The 22,399-nt window shown below is 44.1% G+C and overlaps 1 pseudogene; it reads left to right on the top strand.

The window, feature by feature from the left end:
* The first annotated feature begins 15,406 nt into the window (after positions 1–15,406).
* The window catches only part of LOC120040987, a 15,139-nt pseudogene continuing 8,146 nt past the window's right edge, over positions 15,407–22,399 (top strand).

The following is a 22,399-nucleotide window of genomic DNA, read 5'->3' as shown; positions in this document are numbered from 1 at the left end:
TAGCCCAGTGCGGGCTATTCCACCTCGCCGCACTGGCAGGGCTACGGGGACCATTCAACCTGGTAAGGTTGGGGAGGCTCGGTGCTCAAGAGCACGTGTCCTCCTTCACGGTCCGGTATATCCGGCGCCACCTTCCCGCCCCAGCCTAGTACCACCAGTGCCTACACCACGCACCAGGCTTTCAGTGCGTTTTCAGAGCCCTGTTCCTCCTCCACGCACTCTCCCTATGGTGCGTGTCTCCAGCCCAGTGCCTCCAGTTCCGGCACCACGCACTAAGCCACCTGTGCGTCTCCTGAGTCCTGTACACACTGTTATTTCTCCCCGCACTCGTCCTGAGGTGCGTGCCCTCAGTCCGGTACCACGCACCAGGCATGTAGTGCGCTTTGAGAACTCAGTGTGCCCTGTTGTTGTTCTCCGCACTAGCCTTAAGGTGCGTGTCATTAGCCCGGTACCTCCAGTTCCGGTACCACGCACCAGGCCTACAGTGCGTCTCAGCCGGCCAGAGTCTGCCGTCTGCCCAGCGGCGCCTGAACTGCCCGTCTGCCCAGCGGCGCCTGAACTGCCCGTCTGCCCAGCGGCGCCTGAACTGCCCGTCTGCCCAGCGGCGCCTGAACTGCCCGTCTGCCCAGCGGCGCCTGAACTGCCCGTCTGCCCAGCGGCGCCTGAACTGCCCGTCTGCCCAGCGGCGCCTGAACTGCCCGTCTGCCCTACGCCGTCTGAACTGTCCGTCTGCCATGAGCCTGCAAAGCCGCCCGTCTGCCATGAGCCTGCAAAGCCGCCCGTCTGCCATGAGCCTACAGAGCCGTCCGCCAGACAGGAGCCGCTAGAGCCGTCCGCCAGACAGGAGCCGCCAGAGCCGTTCGCCAGACCGGATCAGCCAGAGCCTTCCGCCAGACCGGATCAGCCAGAGCCTTCCGCCAGACCGGATCAGCCAGAGCCTTCCGCCAGACCGGATCTGCCAGAGCCTTCCGCCAGACCGGATCAGCCAGAGCCTTCCGCCAGACCGGATCAGCCAGAGCCTTCCGCCAGACCGGATCAGCCAGAGCCTTCCGCCAGACCGGATCAGCCAGAGCCTTCCGCCAGACCGGATCAGCCAGAGCCTTCCGCCAGACCGGATCAGCCAGAGCCTTCCGCCAGCCATGACCGTCCAGAGCCGTCAGCGAGCCATGACCGTCCAGAGCCGTCAGCGAGCCATGACCGTCCAGAGCCGTCAGCGAGCCATGACCGTCCAGAGCCGTCAGCGAGCCATGACCGTCCAGAGCCGTCAGCGAGCCATGACCGTCCAGAGCCGTCAGCGAGCCATGACCGTCCAGAGCCGTCAGCGAGCCATGACCGTCCAGAGCCGTCAGCGAGCCATGACCGTCCAGAGCCGTCAGCCAGCCATGACCGTCCAGAGCCGTCAACCAGCCAAGAGCGTCCAGAGCCAGCCAGCCAGGATCCGCCAGTCATTCTGGTGTTGCCCCTCATTCTGGTGTTGCCCCTCATTCTGGTGTTGCCCCTCATTCTGGTGTTGCCCCTCATTCTGGTGTTGCCCCTCATTCTGGTGTTGCCCCTCATTCTGGTGTTGCCCCTCATTCCGGTGTTGCCCCTCATTCCGGTGTTGCCCCTCATTCCGGTGCTGCTCCTTATCCTGATGATGCCCCTTAATTTAGGTGGGGTTATTTGGAGGGTGGGCATTGTGAGGGGGATAAAGAAGCGGGGATTGATTATGGTGGGGTGGGGACCTCGCCCTCAGCCTGAGCCACCACCGTGGTCAGATGCCCACCCAGGCCCTCCCCTAGACTTTGTGCTGGTGCGCCCGGAGTTCGCACCTTAAGGGGGGGGCTATGTCACGCCCTGGCCTTAGTATTCTTTGTTTTCTTTATTATTTTAGTTAGGTCAGGGTGTGACATGGGTATTTATGTGGGTTTTGTAGTGTCCAGGGTGATTGTAAGGTTTAGGGGGTTTATTTAGAGTAGTTGGCTTTATGTTTAGTATAGTTGTCTAGCTGTGTCTATGTTGTGTGTAGTTGTCTAGGAAAGTCTATGGTTGCCTGAATGGGTTCCCAATTAGAGACAGCTGGTTTCTGTTGTCTCTGATTGGGAGCCATATTTATGGTAGCCATAGGCTTTAGTTTGTTGTGGGGAATTGTCTATGTAGAACGTTTGTAGCCTGTGTGTGTGCACTACGTTATTTAGCTTCACGATCGTTTGTTGTTTTGGTAGTTTGTAAGTGTTTTGTTTCGTTTTGCCTTCTTCAATAATAAAAAGAAGATGGCTTATTTTCCTCATGCTGCGTTTTGGTCCGTCTCTCCTCCACACGATCGTGACAAGACTAGTCAAGGTACAATACACAAGAACATTTATGGAATGACTAGACTAGTCAAGGTACAATACACAAGAACATTTATGGAATGACTAGACTAGTCAAGGTACAATACACAAGAACATTTATGGAATGACTAGACTAGTCAAGGTACAATACACAAGAACATTTATGGAATGACTAGACTAGTCAAGGTACAATACACAAAAACATTTATGGAATGACTAGACTAGTCAAGGTACAATACACAAAAACATTTATGGAATGACTAGACTAGTCAAGGTACAATACACAAGAACATTTATGGAATGACTAGACTAGTCAAGGTACAATACAGAAGAACATTTATGGAATGACCAGACTAGTCAAGGTACAATACAGAAGAACATTTATGGAATGACCAGACTAGTCAAGGTACAATACAGAATAACATTTATGGAATGACTAGACTAGTCAAGGTATATGGAATGACTAGACTAGTCAAGGTACAATACACAAGAACATTTATGGAATGACCAGACTAGTCAAGGTACAATACACAAAAACATTTATGGAATGACCAGACTAGTCAAGGTACAATACAGAAAAACATTTATGGAATGACTAGACTAGTCAAGGTACAATACACAAAAACATTTATGGAATGACTAGACTAGTCAAGGTACAATACACAAAAACATTTATGGAATGACTAGACTAGTCAAAGTATATGGAATAACTTGAGCATTAAATTCATGATACTGACTTGGACTTTCAACATGAGACAGTCATTAGTTTATCAGTCCTGCCTCTAGTAACACATTGGCCCCTTGTCAGTGGCACTAGGAGTGAAGGGCCCGACAGGCATACTGCAAATTATAATGTAATAACCAATAATTACTGTAATAACTCATTATAATGTAATAACTTAAGTTATTATGTAATTTCCCCCCATTTTAGTTAAGTATTCATTTCTTTCTAATTTATTAAGCATTTGCCCCAATTTCAAGTGCAGAATGTTTTAATGCCCAGGTAAATGTGATTTTCCTGTGTTTCTATATACATTTTCACACTATGATGTTGGAATAATACTGTGACATTGAGAAAATGATAATGTCCTTTTAGTGTAACAGCTGTTTGAAAAGACCACTTGACATTTCAGCCTGTTTTGATGGGATGGAGTTTTGACCTGCAAAATGTGTTTAATATACCAGTAAGATAGAGAGTCCCAAGTGAACACCAGATCCCAAATGAGTGCATTTCACACATTTAATCTGTTCTCAAGTCTGTTTAATACTTCAAATTGTGAAGGTGGAGGACAAAATGGGGGTAAGATTCTTTTAAAACTCATTTTGATTTTTTTTTTATGAAAGTGAACTAAAGAGGTGAAGATTATGTTAACCTAAATTCTAATTACAAAAGTATGTTTATCAAACGATCATGAACATCGTCTGTTGTCTGCCTTGAAACGGTGCTGTTAATTCATAGGGATAGGGGGCAGTGTTTCCACTTTGAACAAATTGCGTGCCCAAACGAAATTTCCTCCTACTCTGTCCCAGAAGGTTATACATGCATATAATTATTACTATTGTATAGAAAACACTCTGAAGTTTCTAAAACTGTTTGAATTATTTCTGTAAGTATAACAGAACTCATCTGGCAGACAAAAACCTGAGAAGAGGTCAAAACAGGAAATGAGAAGTCGATTTTCAAAACAAATGGTACCCCTTGTAGATATGACCAAACAAACACTGCCTAGGGCTTCCACTAGATGTCGTCGTCTTTAGATTTTAGTCTTATTATTCTACTATAAGGGAGGGGCTCATAGGAGCTGTTCTAGTGAGTGGTCGTCAGAATTCTCAGTCTGGATTTGCGCGCGAGGGAGAGAGAGAGCTCTCGTTCCAATGCTCTTTCTTCAGACAATGAAATTCTCCGGTTGGATCCTTATTGATGATTAATGTAAAACACATACTAAATATGGATTGCAAACATCATTTGACCTTTTTCTACGACCTGCAACGGAACTTTTTGAGTTTGTCTGGATGGATTGTTCGTGCGTCATGAAATGGATTCCTGGGATGAACATGCTAACAACAAGTGGCTAAATGATGGGCTTTATGGAACTTTTCAGTCATTTATTGTTGATCTGGGAATCCTGGGAGTGCCTTCTGATGAAGTTATTCGAAGGTAAGTGCATATTTATGGTGTGTTTTGGTAGCATTTGTTGACACCAAAATGGCGATTATTTCTTTGGCTGGATTGTGCTCTAAACGCCGTTCTCAGATTAATCTTTTTCTGTAAAGTTTATTTTGAAATCTGACACAGCAGTTGCGTAGAGGATAAGTTTATCTTTAATTATGTGAACAACACTTGCATCATTTATCAATGTTTATTATGAGTATTTCTGCAAAGTCACCAGATGTTTTGGAATCAAAACATTACTGCATGTAACACGCCAATGTAAACTGAGATTTTTTTTTATATATATATGCACATTATCGAACAAAACATAAATGTATTGTGTAACATGATGTTATATGACTCATCTGATGAAGAATTTCAAAGGTTAGTGATTCATTCTATCTCTATTTGGGGGTTGTGTAAGCTACCTGTGCTGTGAAAGAAATGTCTGTGATTTTTTGTATTTGGTGGTGAGCTAACATAAATATACAGACAATGTTTTGACAGTTTTGGAAACTTTGGAGTGTTTTCTATCCTAATCTGTAAATTATATGCATATTCTGGGCCAGAGAAAATGTCCATTTACGTTGGGCACGTTATTAAAAAAAAATATATATAATAATTCTGACCCCTAGCGCTAAGAGGTTAATAACCTGTCTAGCCCCGGGGTTCCACTGAAAATATTCAAAAATATTTAACTTTCACACATTAACAAGTCCAATACAGCATTTGAAAGATAAACATCTTGTGAATCCAGCCAACAATTCCGATTTTTAAAATGTTTTACAGCGAAAACAAATCAAATCAAATTGTATTAGTCACATACACATGGTTAGCAGATGTTAATGCGAGTGTAGCGAAATGCTTGTGCTTCTAGTTCCGACCGTGCAGTAATAACCAACAAGTAATCTAACCTAACAATTCCACAACTACTACCTTATACACACAAGTGTAAAGGGATAAAGAATATGTACATAAAGATATATGAATGAGTGGTGGTACAGAACGGCATAGGCAAGATGCAGTAGATGGTATAGAGTACGGTATATACATATGAGATGAGTACTGTAGAGTATGTAAACATAAAGTGGCATAGTTTAAAGTGACTAGTAGTACATGTATTACATAAAGATGGCAAGATGCAGTAGATGATATAGAGTACAGTATATACATATACATATGAGATGGGTAATGTAGGGTATGTAAACATTATATTAAGTGGCATTGTTTAAAGTGGCTAGTGGTACATTTTTACATAATTTCCATCAATTCCCATTTTTAAAGTGGCTGGAGTTGAGTCAGTATGTTGGCAGCGGCCGCTAAATGTTAGTGGTGGCTGTTTAACAGTCTGATGGCCTTGAGATAGACGCTGTTTTTCAGTCTCTCGGTCCCTGCTTTGATGCACCTGTACTGACCTCGCCTTCTGGATGATAGCGGGGTGAACAGGCAGTGGCTTGGGTGGTTGTTGTCCTTGATGATCTTTATGGCCTTCCTGTGACATCGGGTGGTGTAGGTGTCCTGGAGGGCAGGTAGTTTGCCCCCGGTGATGCGTTCTGCAGACCTCACTACCCTCTGGAGAGCCTTACGGTTGTGGGCGGAGCAGTTGCCGTACCAGGCGGTGATACAGCCCGACAGGATGCTCTCGATTGTGCATCTGTAGAAGTTTGTGAGTGCTTTTGGTGACAAGCCGAATTTCTTCAGCCTCCTGAGGTTGAAGAGGCGCTGCTGCGCCTTCTTCACAACACTGTCTGTGTGGGTGGACCAATTTAGTTTGTCCGTGATGTGTACACCGAGGAACTTAAAACTTTCCACCTTCTCCACTACTGACCCGTCGATGTGGATAGGGGGGTGCTCCCTCTGCTGTTTCCTGAAGTCCACAATCATCTCCTTTGTTTTGTTGACGTTGAGTGTGAGGTTATTTTCCTGACACCACACTCCGAGGGCCCTCACCTCCTCCCTGTAGGCCGTCTCGTCGTTGTTGGTAATCAAGCCTACCACTCTAGTGTCATCCGCAAACTTGATGATTGAGTTGGAGGCGTGCATGGCCACGCAGTCGTGGGTGAACAGGGAGTACAGGAGAGGGCTCAGAACGCACCCTTGTGGGGCCCCAGTGTTGAGGATCAGCGGGGTGGAGATGTTGTTACCTACCCTCACCACCTGGGGGCGGCCCGTCAGGAAGTCCAGGACCCAGTTGCACAGGGCGGGGTCGAGACCCAGGGTCTCGAGCTTGATGACGAGTTTGGAGGGTACTATGGTGTTAAATGCTGAGCTGTAATCGATGAACAGCATTCTCACATAGGTATTCCTCTTGTCCAGATGGGTTAGGGCAGTGTGCAGTGTGATTGCGATTGCGTCGTCTGTGGACCTATTGGGTCGGTAAGCAAATTGGAGTGGGTCTAGGGTGTCCGGTAGGGTGGAGGTGATATGGTCCTTGACTAGTCTCTCAAAGCACTTCATGATGACGGAAGTGAGTGCTACGGGGCGGTAGTCGTTTAGCTCAGTTACCTTAGCTTTCTTGGGAACAGGAACAATGGTGGCCCTCTTGAAGCATGTGGGAACAGCAGACTGGGATAAGGATTGATTGAATATGTCCGTAAACACACCAGCCAGCTGGTCTGCGCATGCTCTGAGGACGCGGCTGGGAATGCCGTCTGGGCCTGCAGCCTTGCGAGGGTTAACACGTTTAAATGTTTTACTCACCTCGGCTGCAGTGAAGGAGAGCCCGCAGGTTTTGGTAGCGGGCCGTGTCAGTGGCACTGTATTGTCCTCAAAGCGGGCAAAAAAGTTATTTAGCCTGTCTGGGAGCAAGACATCCTGGTCCGCGACGGGGCTGGTTTTCTTTTTGTAATCCGTGTTGACTGTAGACCCTGCCACATACCTCTTGTGTCTGAGCTGTTGAATTGCGACTCTATTTTGTCTCTGTACTGGGACTTAGCCTGTTTGATTGCCTTGTCATGTTTCCGGTCACCTTGCCCTGGTTAAAAGCAGTGGTTCGCGCTTTCAGTTTCACGCGAATGCTGCCGTCAATCCACGGTTTCTGGTTTGGGAATGTTTTAATCGTTGCTGTGGGTACGACATCGTCAATGCACTTCCTAATGAACTCGCTCACCGAATCAGCATATTCGTCAATGTTGTTGTTGGACGCAATGCGGAACATATTCCAATCCGCGTGATCGAAGCAGTCTTGAAGCGTGGAATCAGATTGGTCGGACCAGCGTTGAACAGACCTGAGCGCGGGAGCTTGTTGTTTTAGTTTCTGTTTGTAGGCTGGAATCAACAAAATGGAGTCGTGGTCAGCTTTTCCGAAAGGAGGGCGGGGGAGGGCCTTATATGCGTCGCGGAAATTAGTATAACAATGATCTAGGGTTTTTCCAGCCCTGGTAGCACAATCGATATGCTGATAGAATTTAGGGAGTTTTGTTTTTAGATTAGCCTTGTTAAAATCCCCAGCTACGATGAATGCAGCCTCAGGGTGTGTGGTTTCCAGTTTACAAAGAGTCAGATAAAGTTCGTTCAGGGCCATCGATGTGTCTGCTTGGGGGGGAATATATACGGCTGTGATTATGATCGAAGAGAATTCCCTTGGTAGATAATGCGGTCGACATTTGATTGTGAGGAGTTCTAGATCAGGTTAACAGAATGACTTGAGTTCCTGTGTGTTGTTATGGTGATCACACCACGTCTCGTTAATCATAAGGCATACCCCCCCACCCCTCTTCTTACCAGAAAGATGTTTGTTTCTGTCGGCGCGATGCGTGAAGAAACCAGCTGGCTGCACCGACTCCGTTAGCGTCTCTTGAGTTAGCCATGTTTCCGTGAAGCAGAGCACGTTGCAATCCCTGATGTCTCTCTGGAATGTTACCCGTGCTCGGATTTCATCAACCTTATTGTCAAGAGACTGGACATTGGCGAGTAGTATGCTAGGGAGTGGAGCGTGATGTGCCCGTCTCCGAAGCCTGACCAGGAGACCGCTACGTTTGCCACTTTTACGGCGTCGCATAGGGTCGCCGGCTGGGATCAGATCCATTGTATTGGGTGGAAGGCAAACCACTGGTTCCGTTTCGGGAAAGTCATATTCCTGGTAGGAACGATGATGAGTTGACGTTAATCGTATATTCAGTAGTTCCTCCCGACTGTATGTAATGAAACCTAAGATTACCTGGGGTACCGATGTAAGAAATAACACATAAAAAAACAAAATACTGCATATTTTCCAAGGAACGCGAAGCGAGGCGGCCATCTCGGTCGGCGCCGGAAGATAACATCAACACCACGTATATTTATGTTAGCTCACCACCAAATACAAAAAAGGACAGACATTTTTCACAGCACAGGTAGCATGCACAAAACCAACCTAACTAACCAAGAACCAATCAAACTAACCAAGAAACAACTTCATCAGATGACAGTCTTATATCATGTTATTCAATAAATCTGTTTTGTTCGAAAAATGTGCATATTTGAGCTATAAATCAGTTTTACATTGCAGCTACCATCACAGCTACCGTTAGAAATAGCACCGAAGCAGCCAGAGTAATTACAGACACCAACGTCAAATACCTAAATACTCATCATAAAACATTTCTGAAAAATACATGGTGTACAGCAAATGAAAGACAGGCATCTTGTGATTCCAGCCAATATTTCCGATTTCTTAAGTGTTTTACAGCGAAAACACAATATAGCATTATATTAGCTTACCACAATAGCCAGAAACACAAGCCATTTCCCAGCAGCAAAAGTTAGTGATCGTAACAAACCAGCAAAAGATATATCATTTTTGACTAACCTTGATAAGCTTCATCAGATGACAGTCCTATAACATCAGGTTATACATACACTTATGTTTTGTTCGAAAATGTGCATATTTAGAGCTGAAATCAGTGGTTATACATTGTGCTAACGTAGCAGCTTTTTCCCACAACGTCCGGATATTTTTCTGACAGTCACATATTCTGACCAAATAACTATTCATAAATATGACTAAAAAATACATGTTGTATAGGAAATTATAGATACACTAGTTCTTAATGCAATCGCCGTGTTAGAATTCTAAAAATAACTTCATTACGACATACAGCTTACGTTATAGCGAGAGAGTGCCCAAAATCTGGGCGCAAACTACTAGTACAACATGTTCGACAGATATATGAAATAGCATCATAAAATGGGTCCTACTTTTAATGATCTTCCATCAGAATGTTGTACAAGGGGTCCTTTGTCCAGAACAATCGTTGTTTGGATTTAGAACATCCTCTTCTCCAGTCAATTACCACGGAAAGCTAGCAAAGTAGCGCGAAGCTCTCCTTCCTGAACAAAGGCACACAACACAATACGCCTAACGTCCCGAATAAATTTCAATAATCTAATAAAACTATATTGAAAAAACATACTTTACGATGATATTGTCACATTTATCAAATAAAATCAAAGCCGGAGATATTAGTCGTCTATAACGACAGCTTTTCAGAAGGCAATACCAGGTCCATTCTCGCACTTTCCAGAAAACAGGAAATGGGTGACACGTCATGCCAAGAGGTTTTATTCCACCTCAGACCAAGATAAACACTCCATTTCTTCTCTCACTGCCTCTTGACATCTAGTGGAAGGTGTATGACGTGCATGTATACTAATACATATCAAGGCCATTTATAGGCAGGCCCGAGAACAGAGCATCGTTTTCAGATTTTCCACTTCCTGATCAGGAAGTTTGCTGCAAAATGAGTTCTGTTTTACTCACTGTTACGAATCCCTTTGGCCCGACAGTCTAGGGGGGATGGTAATGGGACCCGTAACACAACTCATGCAAATTATAGTAGTGAAAACGTAACAGTGAGAACAAATAACACAGACAACTTAATTACCGTCAAACACTAAATGTTTATTTATAAACACACGGTAAATGGGGGGAGCAGGAAAAGGGGCTGAGCGGGACCCAAGGAATGAAAGAATAATAATTCAAAAACACCCCTAAGCTAGACTAGCCTACTTCACAAACAGCTAACTAACTAACCAAAAATACAGGGGGTGGTCCGCCCAGTTCTAACTAGTGTTTTTAACAATGTTTAACTACGGGTAGTGTAGCCCAAGGGCGACTTGTCTGGTTACCCCCTTTTCCCACCATCAAACAAACACTCAAACACCATAACCAAAACAATACTCACAGGTGGGGACAAAGTGACATGTAGATGCAAAACACACAAGCGATCTACAGACAGAAGGCATGTTACAAAGAGATTGAGCTGTTACAAAGAGATTGAGCTGGGGAGAAAACAACTGACAGGGGTTTTAAACCAAGGGAAAGGGACTGTGATTGGGTAAGGGAAAAGGAGCAGGTGTCTTCCGATTAGCGACTGATTGATGACTGATTGGGGAATGATTATTGTCACCTGTGAGTAGGGGAGAAGGAGAGAAAAGAAATACACACAGGATACACACAGAACACTTGTATCCGTAACACTCACAGATATAATTCAAACGGTTTTAGAAACTAGAGAGTGTTTTCCATCCAATAGTAATAATAATATGCATATTGTACAAGCAAGGATTGAGTACCAGGCCGTTTGAAATGGGCACCTTTTATCAGAGCTACTCAATACTGCGCCTGCAGCAAGAAGAAGTTAATGTTTTTGCTTTTCCTACTTTCGTGACCATGCTAATTTGGGGCTAGCTGTTGTAGCGTTGAAAGCTACCCTCACAAAAGCTTGGATTTCTTTCGCTGTAAAGTATATTTTCAAAACCTGACACGATAGGTGGATTAACAACAAGCTAAGCTGTGTTTTGGTATATTTCACTTGTGATTGCATGATTATAAATATTTTTAGTAATATTTATGCATTTGGCGCCCTGCAATTCTAGCGGTTGTTTAGGAAAGTGATCCCGTAAAAGGGATCCATAGCACAGAGAAGTTAAAGTCGTCCTTGTGCATAGAGTTGTAAGTATTTTTAATACTGATAGCAACAACAACCAGACAGACAGACAGTTTGTTTACTATGACTGGATGTGTTGAAGGCTTCCTTTTGGTCTCCTGGTCTCTTGGGATTTAAACTGTGACGACAGAGAGATAGTCCTAACCATTCAATCAATGTACACAACAAACAGTCATCATTAACATGTAGTACCTCTAACCCTGACCCTAGACCTAACAGTAATAACCAACCTGTAATGTAAAGTATTACCTCATTGTCAATGATCAATATACAACTAACTAGATAGACAGACAGACAGACAGACAGACAGACAGACAGACAGACAGACAGACAGACAGACAGACAGACAGACAGACAGACAGACAGACAGACAGACAGACAGACAGACAGACAGGTTGTTTACTATGACTGGATGAAGGGATGCAGTGTTGAAGGCTTCCTTTAGGTCTCCTGGTCTCTTGGGATTTAAACTGTGACTACAGAGAGATAGTCCTAACCATTCAATCAGTGTACACAACAAACAGTCATCATTAACACTATACTGAGTGGAGACTCTTATAATATAATACAATATAGTATAATGACTAGAATAGAATAAGATGCCTGTCACCTTGACAGTGTGTCTCTATACCTCTCAGTCTCTAAACCACTAGGATACCTGTCACCTTGACAGTGTGTCTCTACACCTCTCAGTCTCTAAACCACTAGGATACCTGTCACCTTGACAGTGTGTCTCTCTACCTCTCAGTCTCTAAACCACTAGGATACCTGTCACCTTGACAGTGTGTCTCTATACCTCTCAGTCTCTAAACCACTAGGATACCTGTCACCTTGACAGTGTGTCTCTGTACCTCTCAGTCTCTAAACCACTAGGATACCTGTCACCTTGACAGTGTGTCTCTGTACCTCTCAGTCTCTAAACCACTAGGATACCTGTCACCTTGATAGTGTCTCTCTATACCTCTCAGTCTCTAAACCACTAGGATACCTGTCACCTTGACAGTGTGTCTCTACACCTCTCAGTCTCTAAACCACTAGGATACCTGTCACCTTGACAGTGTGTCTCTGTACCTCTCAGTCTCTAAACCACTAGGATACCTGTCACCTTGACAGTGTGTCTCTATACCTCTCAGTCTCTAAACCACTAGGATACCTGTCACCTTGACAGTGTGTCTCTGTACCTCTCAGTCTCTAAACCACTAGGATACCTGTCACCTTGACAGTGTGTCTCTGTACCTCTCAGTCTCTAAACCACTAGGATACCTCTCAGTCTCTAAACCAATAGGATACCTCTCAGTCTCTAAACCACTAGGATACCTGTCACCTTGACAGTGTGTCTCTACACCTCTCAGTCTCTAAACCACTAGGATACCTGTCACCTTGACAGTGTGTCTCTCTACCTCTCAGTCTCTAAACCACTAGGATACCTGTCACCTTGACAGTGTGTCTCTATACCTCTCAGTCTCTAAACCACTAGGATACCTGTCACCTTGACAGTGTGTCTCTGTACCTCTCAGTCTCTAAACCACTAGGATACCTGTCACCTTGATAGTGTCTCTCTATACCTCTCAGTCTCTAAACCACTAGGATACCTGTCACCTTGACAGTGTGTCTCTACACCTCTCAGTCTCTAAACCACTAGGATACCTGTCACCTTGACAGTGTGTCTCTGTACCTCTCAGTCTCTAAACCACTAGGATACCTGTCACCTTGACAGTGTGTCTCTCTACCTCTCAGTCTCTAAACCACTAGGATACCTCTCAGTCTCTAAACCACTAGGATACCTCTCAGTCTCTAAACCACTAGGATACCTGTCACCTTGACAGTGTGTCTCTATACCTCTCAGTCTCTAAACCACTAGGATACCTGTCACCTTGACAGTGTGTCTCTGTACCTCTCAGTCTCTAAACCACTAGGATACCTGTCACCTTGACAGTGTGTCTCTGTACCTCTCAGTCTCTAAACCACTAGGATACCTCTCAGTCTCTAAACCACTAGGATACCTCTCAGTCTCTAAACCACTAGGATACCTGTCACCTTGACAGTGTGTCTCTCTACCTCTCAGTCTCTAAACCACTAGGATACCTGTCACCTTGACAGTGTGTCTCTATACCTCTCAGTCTCTAAACCACTAGGATACCTGTCACCTTGACAGTGTGTCTCTGTACCTCTCAGTCTCTAAACCACTAGGATACCTGTCACCTTGACAGTGTGTCTCTGTACCTCAGTCTCTAAACCACTAGGATACATGTCACCTTGACAGTGTGTCTCTACACCTCTCAGTCTCTAAACCACTAGGATACCTGTCACCTTGACAGTGTGTCTCTACACCTCTCAGTCTCTAAACCACTAGGATACCTGTCACCTTGACAGTGTGTCTCTGTACCTCAGTCTCTAAACCACTAGGATACCTGTCACCTTGACAGTGTGTCTCTGTACCTCTCAGTCTCTAAACCACTAGGATACCTGTCACCTTGACAGTGTGTCTCTGTACCTCAGTCTCTAAACCACTAGGATACATGTCACCTTGACAGTGTGTCTATATACCTCTCAGTCTCTAAACCACTAGGATACCTGTCACCTTGACAGTGTGTCTCTATACCTCTCAGTCTCTAAACCACTAGGATACCTGTCACCTTGACAGTGTGTCTCTACACCTCTCAGTCTCTAAACCACTAGGATACCTGTCACCTTGACAGTGTGTCTCTATACCTCTCAGTCTCTAAACCACTAGGATACCTGTCACCTTGACAGTGTGTCTCTGTACCTCAGTCTCTAAACCACTAGGATACCTGTCACCTTGACAGTGTGTCTCTCTACCTCTCAGTCTCTAAACCACTAGGATACCTGTCACCTTGACAGTGTGTCTCTGTACCTCTCAGTCTCTAAACCACTAGGATACCTGTCACCTTGACAGTGTGTCTCTATACCTCTCAGTCTCTGAAGACACCCAGCCATGGTTAGGATTCTTAGAGCAGCTTTTCCTGCTGAAAGCCAGTTTCATTTCATCTGGTTTCAGAAATAATGTATTGTATATGTCCATATCCCCTTCCACCTATAAGATGTGGGGGATCTGTATGACTAAGAAGAGATACAAAGAACTCTGATTGTAAAACGTCTTCTCTTTTTAGTCCTAGATATGTCTAGGGTTACTGCTGAATGTAGTACCTCTAACCCTGACCCTAGACCTAACAGTAATAACCACACTGTAATGTAAAGTATTACCTCATTCTCAATGATCAGTCAATACATACAGTATTCATTTCACCTACAGTACATTGTATCAATATCAAGTTCCCTCCTCATTACAACCACGCATTAATTATTATAGACACTTATAATCAGTGTTATAATACATAATTGTATTATAAGACATTATAAAGGTCATTAAAATAATTATAATATGTACTTCATAGAAACTGTTACCCTTTATATATTCTAACCACTCTATTTAATATTAAGGGTCCTAACCTAGGAACTAAAATATGTGTCTCCTTCTCGACGTTGCCTGCAGTTCTCTCTCCCTCTCTCTAACCCCTCCCTCTCTCTAACCCCTCCCTCTCTCTAACCCCTCCCTCTCTCTAACCCCTCCCTCTCTCTAACCCCTCCCTCCCTCTAACCCCTCCCTCTCTCTAACCCCTCCCTCTCTCTAACCCCTCCCTCCCTCTAACCCCTCCCTCCCTCTAACCCCTCCCTCTCTCTAACCCCTCCCTCTCTCTAACCCCTCCCTCTCTCTAACCCCTCCCTCTCTCTAACCCCTCCCTCCCTCTAACCCCTCCCTCCCTCTAACCCCTCCCTCCCTCTAACCCCTCCCTCTCTCTAACCCCTCCCTCTCTCTAACCCCTCCCTCCCTCTAACCCCTCCCTCTCTCTAACCCCTCCCTCCTTCCCTCCCTCTAAACTCACCTATCTGGCAGAACCAGAATGTCCATACCTCCCAAAAACTATCTTCTCAGGAAACGAAACTGATCTGAGTCTCTGTGTCGTCTGTCTGTGTGAGAGTGAACATCCGCCAAAGTGGCTCAGCAGGGAGATCTGCTGGACCAGGACCAGTTCTGTTGTTCTGTCTGTTTGGATCTACTGAAGGAACCAGTCACTACTGCCTGTGGACACAGTTACTGTAGGAGCTGTATTGAGGGCTGCTGGGATCAGGATGTTCTGAAAGGGGTCTATAGCTGTCCTCAATGCAGACATACCTTCACCAAGGCCTAATCTGAGGAAAAATAACATGTTGCCTGATATGGTGGAGAAACTGAGGAAGACAGGACTCCAGGCTGCTCCCCCTCCTGCTCTGTGCTATGCTGGACCTGGAGATGTGGCGTGTGATGTCTGCACTGGGACCAGAAAGCAGAAAGCCTTCATGTCCTGTCTGGTGTGTATGGCCTCTTACTGTGAGACTCACCTCCAACCTCACTATGAATCTCCTGCTTTCAAGAAGCACAAGCTGGTCAAAGCCACAGCACAACTACAGGAGAAGATCTGCTCTCATCATGACAAACTGCTGGAGGTTTACTGTCGTACCGATCAGCAGTGTATCTGTTATCAGTGTACAATGGATGAACATAAAGGCCATGATACAGTGTCAGCTGCAGCAGAGAGGACTGAGAAACAGGTAAGACCAGAACAACAGGGGCGGCAGGTAGCCTAGTGGTTAGAGCATCAGTGACCGTAAGGTTGCTAGATTGAATCCCGAGCTGACAAGGTAAAAATCTGTCGTTCTGCCCCTGAACAAGGCAATTAACCCACTGTTCCTGTGTAAATAACTGACTTGCCTATTAAAAACTTGTTGGTGACTGTCTGATAAACAAAGAATTAAAGATACAGTAGGAACTAAATCTGTTTGAATATGAGAGAATTCAAATGAAATGGATCCACAAATATGAACACAAACCTTGAGTATATAGATATGTTAACCCAGATTCTCCAAATGTATCACCATTTTCTAAAGTCAAACACTATTATCATTCTGAATGGCCTTTTATGAGTTCAAAGTTCAGTCTCAACCCCTTGATACATGTAGGCCTACCATAAAAACTATAATCATTCACATAGCAACATAATATCATATTGTAAAGGGACTTCCTCAGGATTGTAGACCTTCCTCTCTATTATAGTAATGTCACATTACTATACTATTGATCTCCTGGACTAATAAAGCTTGATAGCTCATTGAAGAGTGATTCTCCACAGAGGCAGCTGGGGATGAGTCAGCAGAAGGTCCAGCAGAGATTCCAGGAGAGAGAGAAGGAGCTGAAGGAGCTCCAACAGGCTGTGGAGTCTCTCAAGGTATTGTTGACCAGAGGAGACACACCATTTCACTTCTCTCCTCCAGTCAGAGAGAGGGAGAGGGGTCCCTCTCCAATCCCACTGTTGGGAACAGGCTGTCTGGACCCCTTTCAGAGAATAGACTGTTTAATGTAACTGACGGGATATGAACCCAGGTCTACCGTGGGAGAAACCAACATCTTGACCGTTACACCAAGAGGACATTCCCTATTGGACCGACACTGATTTAGAAGTAGCAGGCGGGGCTACCTCATCACATAACCATGAGTAACCATGACTGACTCATGTCCCCTATACATTAACATGGAGCTCTCTCTCTATTCAATTCAAAGATCTTTATTGGCTTGGGAAACATATCTTTACTATGCCAAAGAAGTGAAGTAGATAATAAACAATCATGAATGAACAGTAAACATTACACAACATTTATTTTCAAAAGAAGAGACATTTCAAATGTTATAATTCAAGTGCAAACAGAGTGAGTCGTGCGCCAGACTGAGTTCTGGAGGTGAAATGGAAATGAATGAGGGAGAGTTAAGTGAGGTAGAAGGTGTGGTGAAGAGTTCAGAACCAGAGAAGTATTTGGTCATACGAGATTTGACTTCAGAAGAGTTCCAGGGTGTGTTGAGTGGTGGTGTCCCGTCCTCCCAGGTCATTGTCATGGTGCAGGAGCAGATAGGGTTAAAGTAGTGGAATGGGGTAGTGGGTTTTTAATGAGTGTAGGGTTAGTTGGCATGGTGCAGGAGCAGATAGGGTCAAAGTAGTGGAATGGGGTAGTGGGTTTTTAATGAGTGTAGGGTTAGTTGGCATGGTGCAGGAGCAGATAGGGTCAAAGTAGTGGAATGGGGTAGTGGGTTTTTAATGAGTGTAGGGTTAGTTGTCATGGTGCAGGAGCAGATAGGGTCAAAGTAGTGGAATGGGGTAGTGGGTTTTTAATGAGTGTAGGGTTAGTTGGCATGGTGCAGGAGCAGATAGGGTCAAAGTAGTGGAATGGGGTAGTGGGTTTTTAATGAGTGTAGGGTTAGTTGTCATGGTGCAGGAGCAGATAGGGTCAAAGTAGTGGAATGGGGTAGTGGGTTTTTAATGAGTGTAGGGTTAGTTGGAAGGGTGTTTTTTTATTTAAAAAAATATGAAATGTTCCTTTTCCCATTTTGTATCACAAAGTAGCTTTGGACAGAATCCAGTATATAGCTTTAAGGATATGTATTGGTGCATTTAAATCAACATCTGTATGTGTCTTACTAGTGGAGACAGGTGAGATGCCTTTGGATATACGGCGTAATAAATTGTCATTAGCTTATTGGGTTGAAAGGCTGTGAGGTTGAGCATCCCACTGCTACTGTTCTAGATGACTGTTGGGAATATACTAGTAGACAAGGCAGTGGTTTTGGTTGGACAGTTGGAAAGCTTGCTGATGAGAGTGTAGACCTCACAGTGAAATGCTGAATACAACAGGTGTAGACCTTACAGTGAAATGCTGAATACAACAGGTGTAGGCCTTACAGTGAAATGCTGAATACAACAGGTGTAGTAGACCTCACAGTGAAATGCTGAATACAACAGGTGTAGTAGACCTTACAGTGAAATGCTGAATACAACAGGTGTAGTAGACCTCACAGTGAAATGCTGAATACAACAGGTGTAGTAGACCTCACAGTGAAATGCTGAATACAACAGGTGTAGTAGACCTTACAGTGAAATGCTGAATACAACAGGTGTAGTAGACCTCACAGTGAAATGCTGAATACAACAGGTGTAGTAGACCTTACAGTGAAATGCTGAATACAACAGGTGTAGTAGACCTCACAGTGAAATGCTGAATACAACAGGTGTAGACCTTACTTGTGAAATGCTGAATACAACAGGTGTAGTAGACCTCACAGTGAAATGCTGAATACAACAGGTGTAGTAGACCTTACTTGTGAAATGCTGAATACAACAGGTGTAGTAGACCTCACAGTGAAATGCTGAATACAACAGGTGTAGTAGACCTCACAGTGAAATGCTGAATACAACAGGTGTAGTAGACCTTACAGTGAAATGCTGAATACAACAGGTGTAGTAGACCTCACAGTGAAATGCTGAATACAACAGGTGTAGTAGACCTCACAGTGAAATGCTGAATACAACAGGTGTAGTAGACCTTACAGTGAAATGCTGAATACAACAGGTGTAGTAGACCTCACAGTGAAATGCTGAATACAACAGGTGTAGTAGACCTTACAGTGAAATGCTGAATACAACAGGTGTAGTAGACCTTACAGTGAAATGCTGAATACAACAGGTGTAGTAGACCTCACAGTGAAATGCTGAATACAACAGGTGTAGTAGACCTTACAGTGAAATGCTGAATACAACAGGTGTAGTAGACCTCACAGTGAAATGCTGAATACAACAGGTGTGGACCTTACTTGTGAAATGCTGAATACAACAGGTGTAGTAGACCTCACAGTGAAATGCTGAATACAACAGGTGTAGTAGACCTTACTTGTGAAATGCTGAATACAACAGGTGTAGTAGACCTCACAGTGAAATGCTGAATACAACAGGTGTAGTAGACCTCACAGTGAAATGCTGAATACAACAGGTGTAGTAGACCTTACAGTGAAATGCTGAATACAACAGGTGTAGTAGACCTCACAGTGAAATGCTGAATACAACAGGTGTAGTAGACCTTACAGTGAAATGCTGAATACAACAGGTGTAGTAGACCTCACAGTGAAATGCTGAATACAACAGGTGTAGACCTTACTTGTGAAATGCTGAATACAACAGGTGTAGTAGACCTCACAGTGAAATGCTGAATACAACAGGTGTAGTAGACCTTACTTGTGAAATGCTGAATACAACAGGTGTAGTAGACCTCACAGTGAAATGCTGAATACAACAGGTGTAGTAGACCTCACAGTGAAATGCTGAATACAACAGGTGTAGTAGACCTTACAGTGAAATGCTGAATACAACAGGTGTAGTAGACCTCACAGTGAAATGCTGAATACAACAGGTGTAGTAGACCTCACAGTGAAATGCTGAATACAACAGGTGTAGTAGACCTTACAGTGAAATGCTGAATACAACAGGTGTAGTAGACCTCACAGTGAAATGCTGAATACAACAGGTGTAGTAGACCTTACAGTGAAATGCTGAATACAACAGGTGTAGTAGACCTCACAGTGAAATGCTGAATACAACAGGTGTCGACCTTACAGTGAAATGCTGAATACAACAGGTGTAGTAGACCTTACAGTGAAATGCTAAATACAACAGGTGTAGACCTGACAGTGAAATGCTGAATACAACAGGTGTAGACATTACAGTGAAATGCTGAATACAACAGGTGTAGACATTACAGTGAAATGCTGAATACAACAGGTGTAGTAGACCTCACAGTGAAATGCTGAATACAACAGGTGTAGACCTTACTTACGAGATCCTAACCAACAATGAAGTAAAAAAAATATGAATAAGAATAAGAATTAAAAGTAACAAGTAATTAAAGAGCAGCAGTAGCAGAGAGAACAGTCTATGACTAGGGTGGCTGGAGTCTTTGACAATTTTTAGGACCTTCCTCTGACACTGCCTGATATAGAGTTCCTGGATGGCAGGAAGCTTGGCCCCAGTGATGTACTGGGGCCATTCGCACTACCCTCTGTAGTGCCTTGTAGTCGGAGGCCAAGCAGCTGCCATACTATTGGAGGTATCAATGTTATTATGGAGAATTGAGAGAATGGGTGTAGTAGTGAGATTCTGCTGGGTCCCAGCACATTCAGGTGTGGAAGGAAATTAAATTGTAGACCAGTTATCTAAAAGAGCTTTGAAACAAGATATAATTGATATTAATGTTCCACTGGGTAGAGGTGAGGCCAAATGTAAGATCAGAGACATTTTGATAGATGTGTGGCAGAAGAGATGGGACTCTGAGCACAAGGGACATTTATATGTCCTCTAAAGGTCGGTGGACCAAGGATCAAAGGTCCGAATAGGAAGGAAGAGGTGGGGTTTACTCGATTGTGTTTAGGACATTGTACATTGAACTGGTCCTTACATCTGGTTGGCAGCATGTGAATGGTTTGTGTCTGGAGGGTATGGTCAATGAAACGGTGGAGCATGTGTTGTTATATTGTTGTAAGGATGTTGAAGAGAGGGAAAGATTGAAGTGAAGGGTCATTGAGGTTGGACGGGGTTGGGGGGGTTTGGAAGGGATTTGGGGGATGGGGGAGGGTCTATTAGAAGTTAGTAGGACTCTTTTTTATTTTCTCAGAAGTTCTGAGTTAGGTAGGAGGATTTAGAGTGGTGTAAACCGTGATTGGACACACTCCAGCACAGTAGGTGGCGCCATGCACCTTTAACGTTGGTTTGTGGACCGCCATTATATCACAGAAGAAGAAGTTGGTCTGTGAGGGTTTTGTGGTTCCTGAGGAGGGCTACTATTCTTTTTTATTTTGGTTTTCAAGTATTTTCTGAATTTATTAAAGCCAAAGCTAAAGCTACCCTAAACAATTCAATATATCAGTCAATATATTTTCTCTGTGATTTGTTGTTTTCCCGTCAACCGTTCCATCGCATCTTAACCGTGTTACCGGGCGGGCACTAGGACCCGGGGGAGGCTGCTGCTGCAGAGGCTGCTGCACCGGTAGTGACGTCAGTCCTACTTGTAGCTCATTGTGGTCAACGTCAGCTGTGGCTCGAGACTGCTAGCTAACGGTTAACGGAGAGGAAAAGACTCTGACAGGACACATTCATGTAGATAGGCTATGATGGCAATTTGTGGTAAGTTACAATAGAGAGAGAGACTTTTCACTACTATAGACTTTGGTCATAATCAAAGCTTTGTTAACCAATACGTTTTTATGTGAGGCTGCCGGTAAGTTACAGTGTAACAGACGTTGTGAGCTAGCTAACGGTAACGGTGTCTTTTAAATTCCACATAAGTTATGTGGCGATGATACCTAGATTAGGGTGACCAGACGTCCCCGTTTTTAGTGGCCTGTCCCCGGCTGGAGCTGTCCCCGGAAATGTCCCCGTTTTTAACTGTGCGTTAAAAACAGACTGCAAAGTGAAATAATATTTTACGAGGCAAGAAAGACCGGGCAGCAGAGTCTACCGGTTGACGTCTCAATCTTGTAGTGCTTGTTTTGTCCAGCAGAGGGGGCCGCTCGCTATATCAGCTTCATTCACTCTTCTTCTTCTTCTAACTACTTGCGATAGTTTTAGAGGAAACTGCTGTGGGAAACTCGGCCAGAAGCAAGTGTCAAGTGAATCCATAACATCACCACAAACGTCTTTTCAAGCCGGGTAACTTACACTCGTTTGAGATACTAGCTAATGATGTTATGTCACAACGTATTATATAGATAGATGCTCTGCGTTATATGGTTTTAAATAGGTTATGCTAGCTAACATTATCTATGTCGACTAAGTTATCTAGCTCGGTTAGCCAGCTGCTGTCATGGTAACTAGGTTAAAAAACGGTCACATGTAAACATGCAGTGGACGGGCTATTTGGAAAATATGATCATATTAAATTAATGCACAATTATGAGAATATTTATTTGTAGATTACAATGTTAATGGTTTGGCATTATAAGTAGTGTGAAAATATATTTTTAAATGTCCATGGATAACATTAGCATAATGTTTTCTGTTAGAGTGGAGAGGAAGGAGAGACTGGATAGGATTTCCATGGATAACATTAGCATAATGTTTTCTGTTAGAGAGAGG

This window comes from Salvelinus namaycush, unplaced genomic scaffold, assembly GCF_016432855.1.
Source record: "Salvelinus namaycush isolate Seneca unplaced genomic scaffold, SaNama_1.0 Scaffold4, whole genome shotgun sequence".
In the NCBI taxonomy this organism is placed as follows: domain Eukaryota; kingdom Metazoa; phylum Chordata; class Actinopteri; order Salmoniformes; family Salmonidae; genus Salvelinus; species Salvelinus namaycush.
Note: the sequence above shows the minus strand (reverse complement) of the source record. Positions and strands in the feature narration are given on the sequence as shown.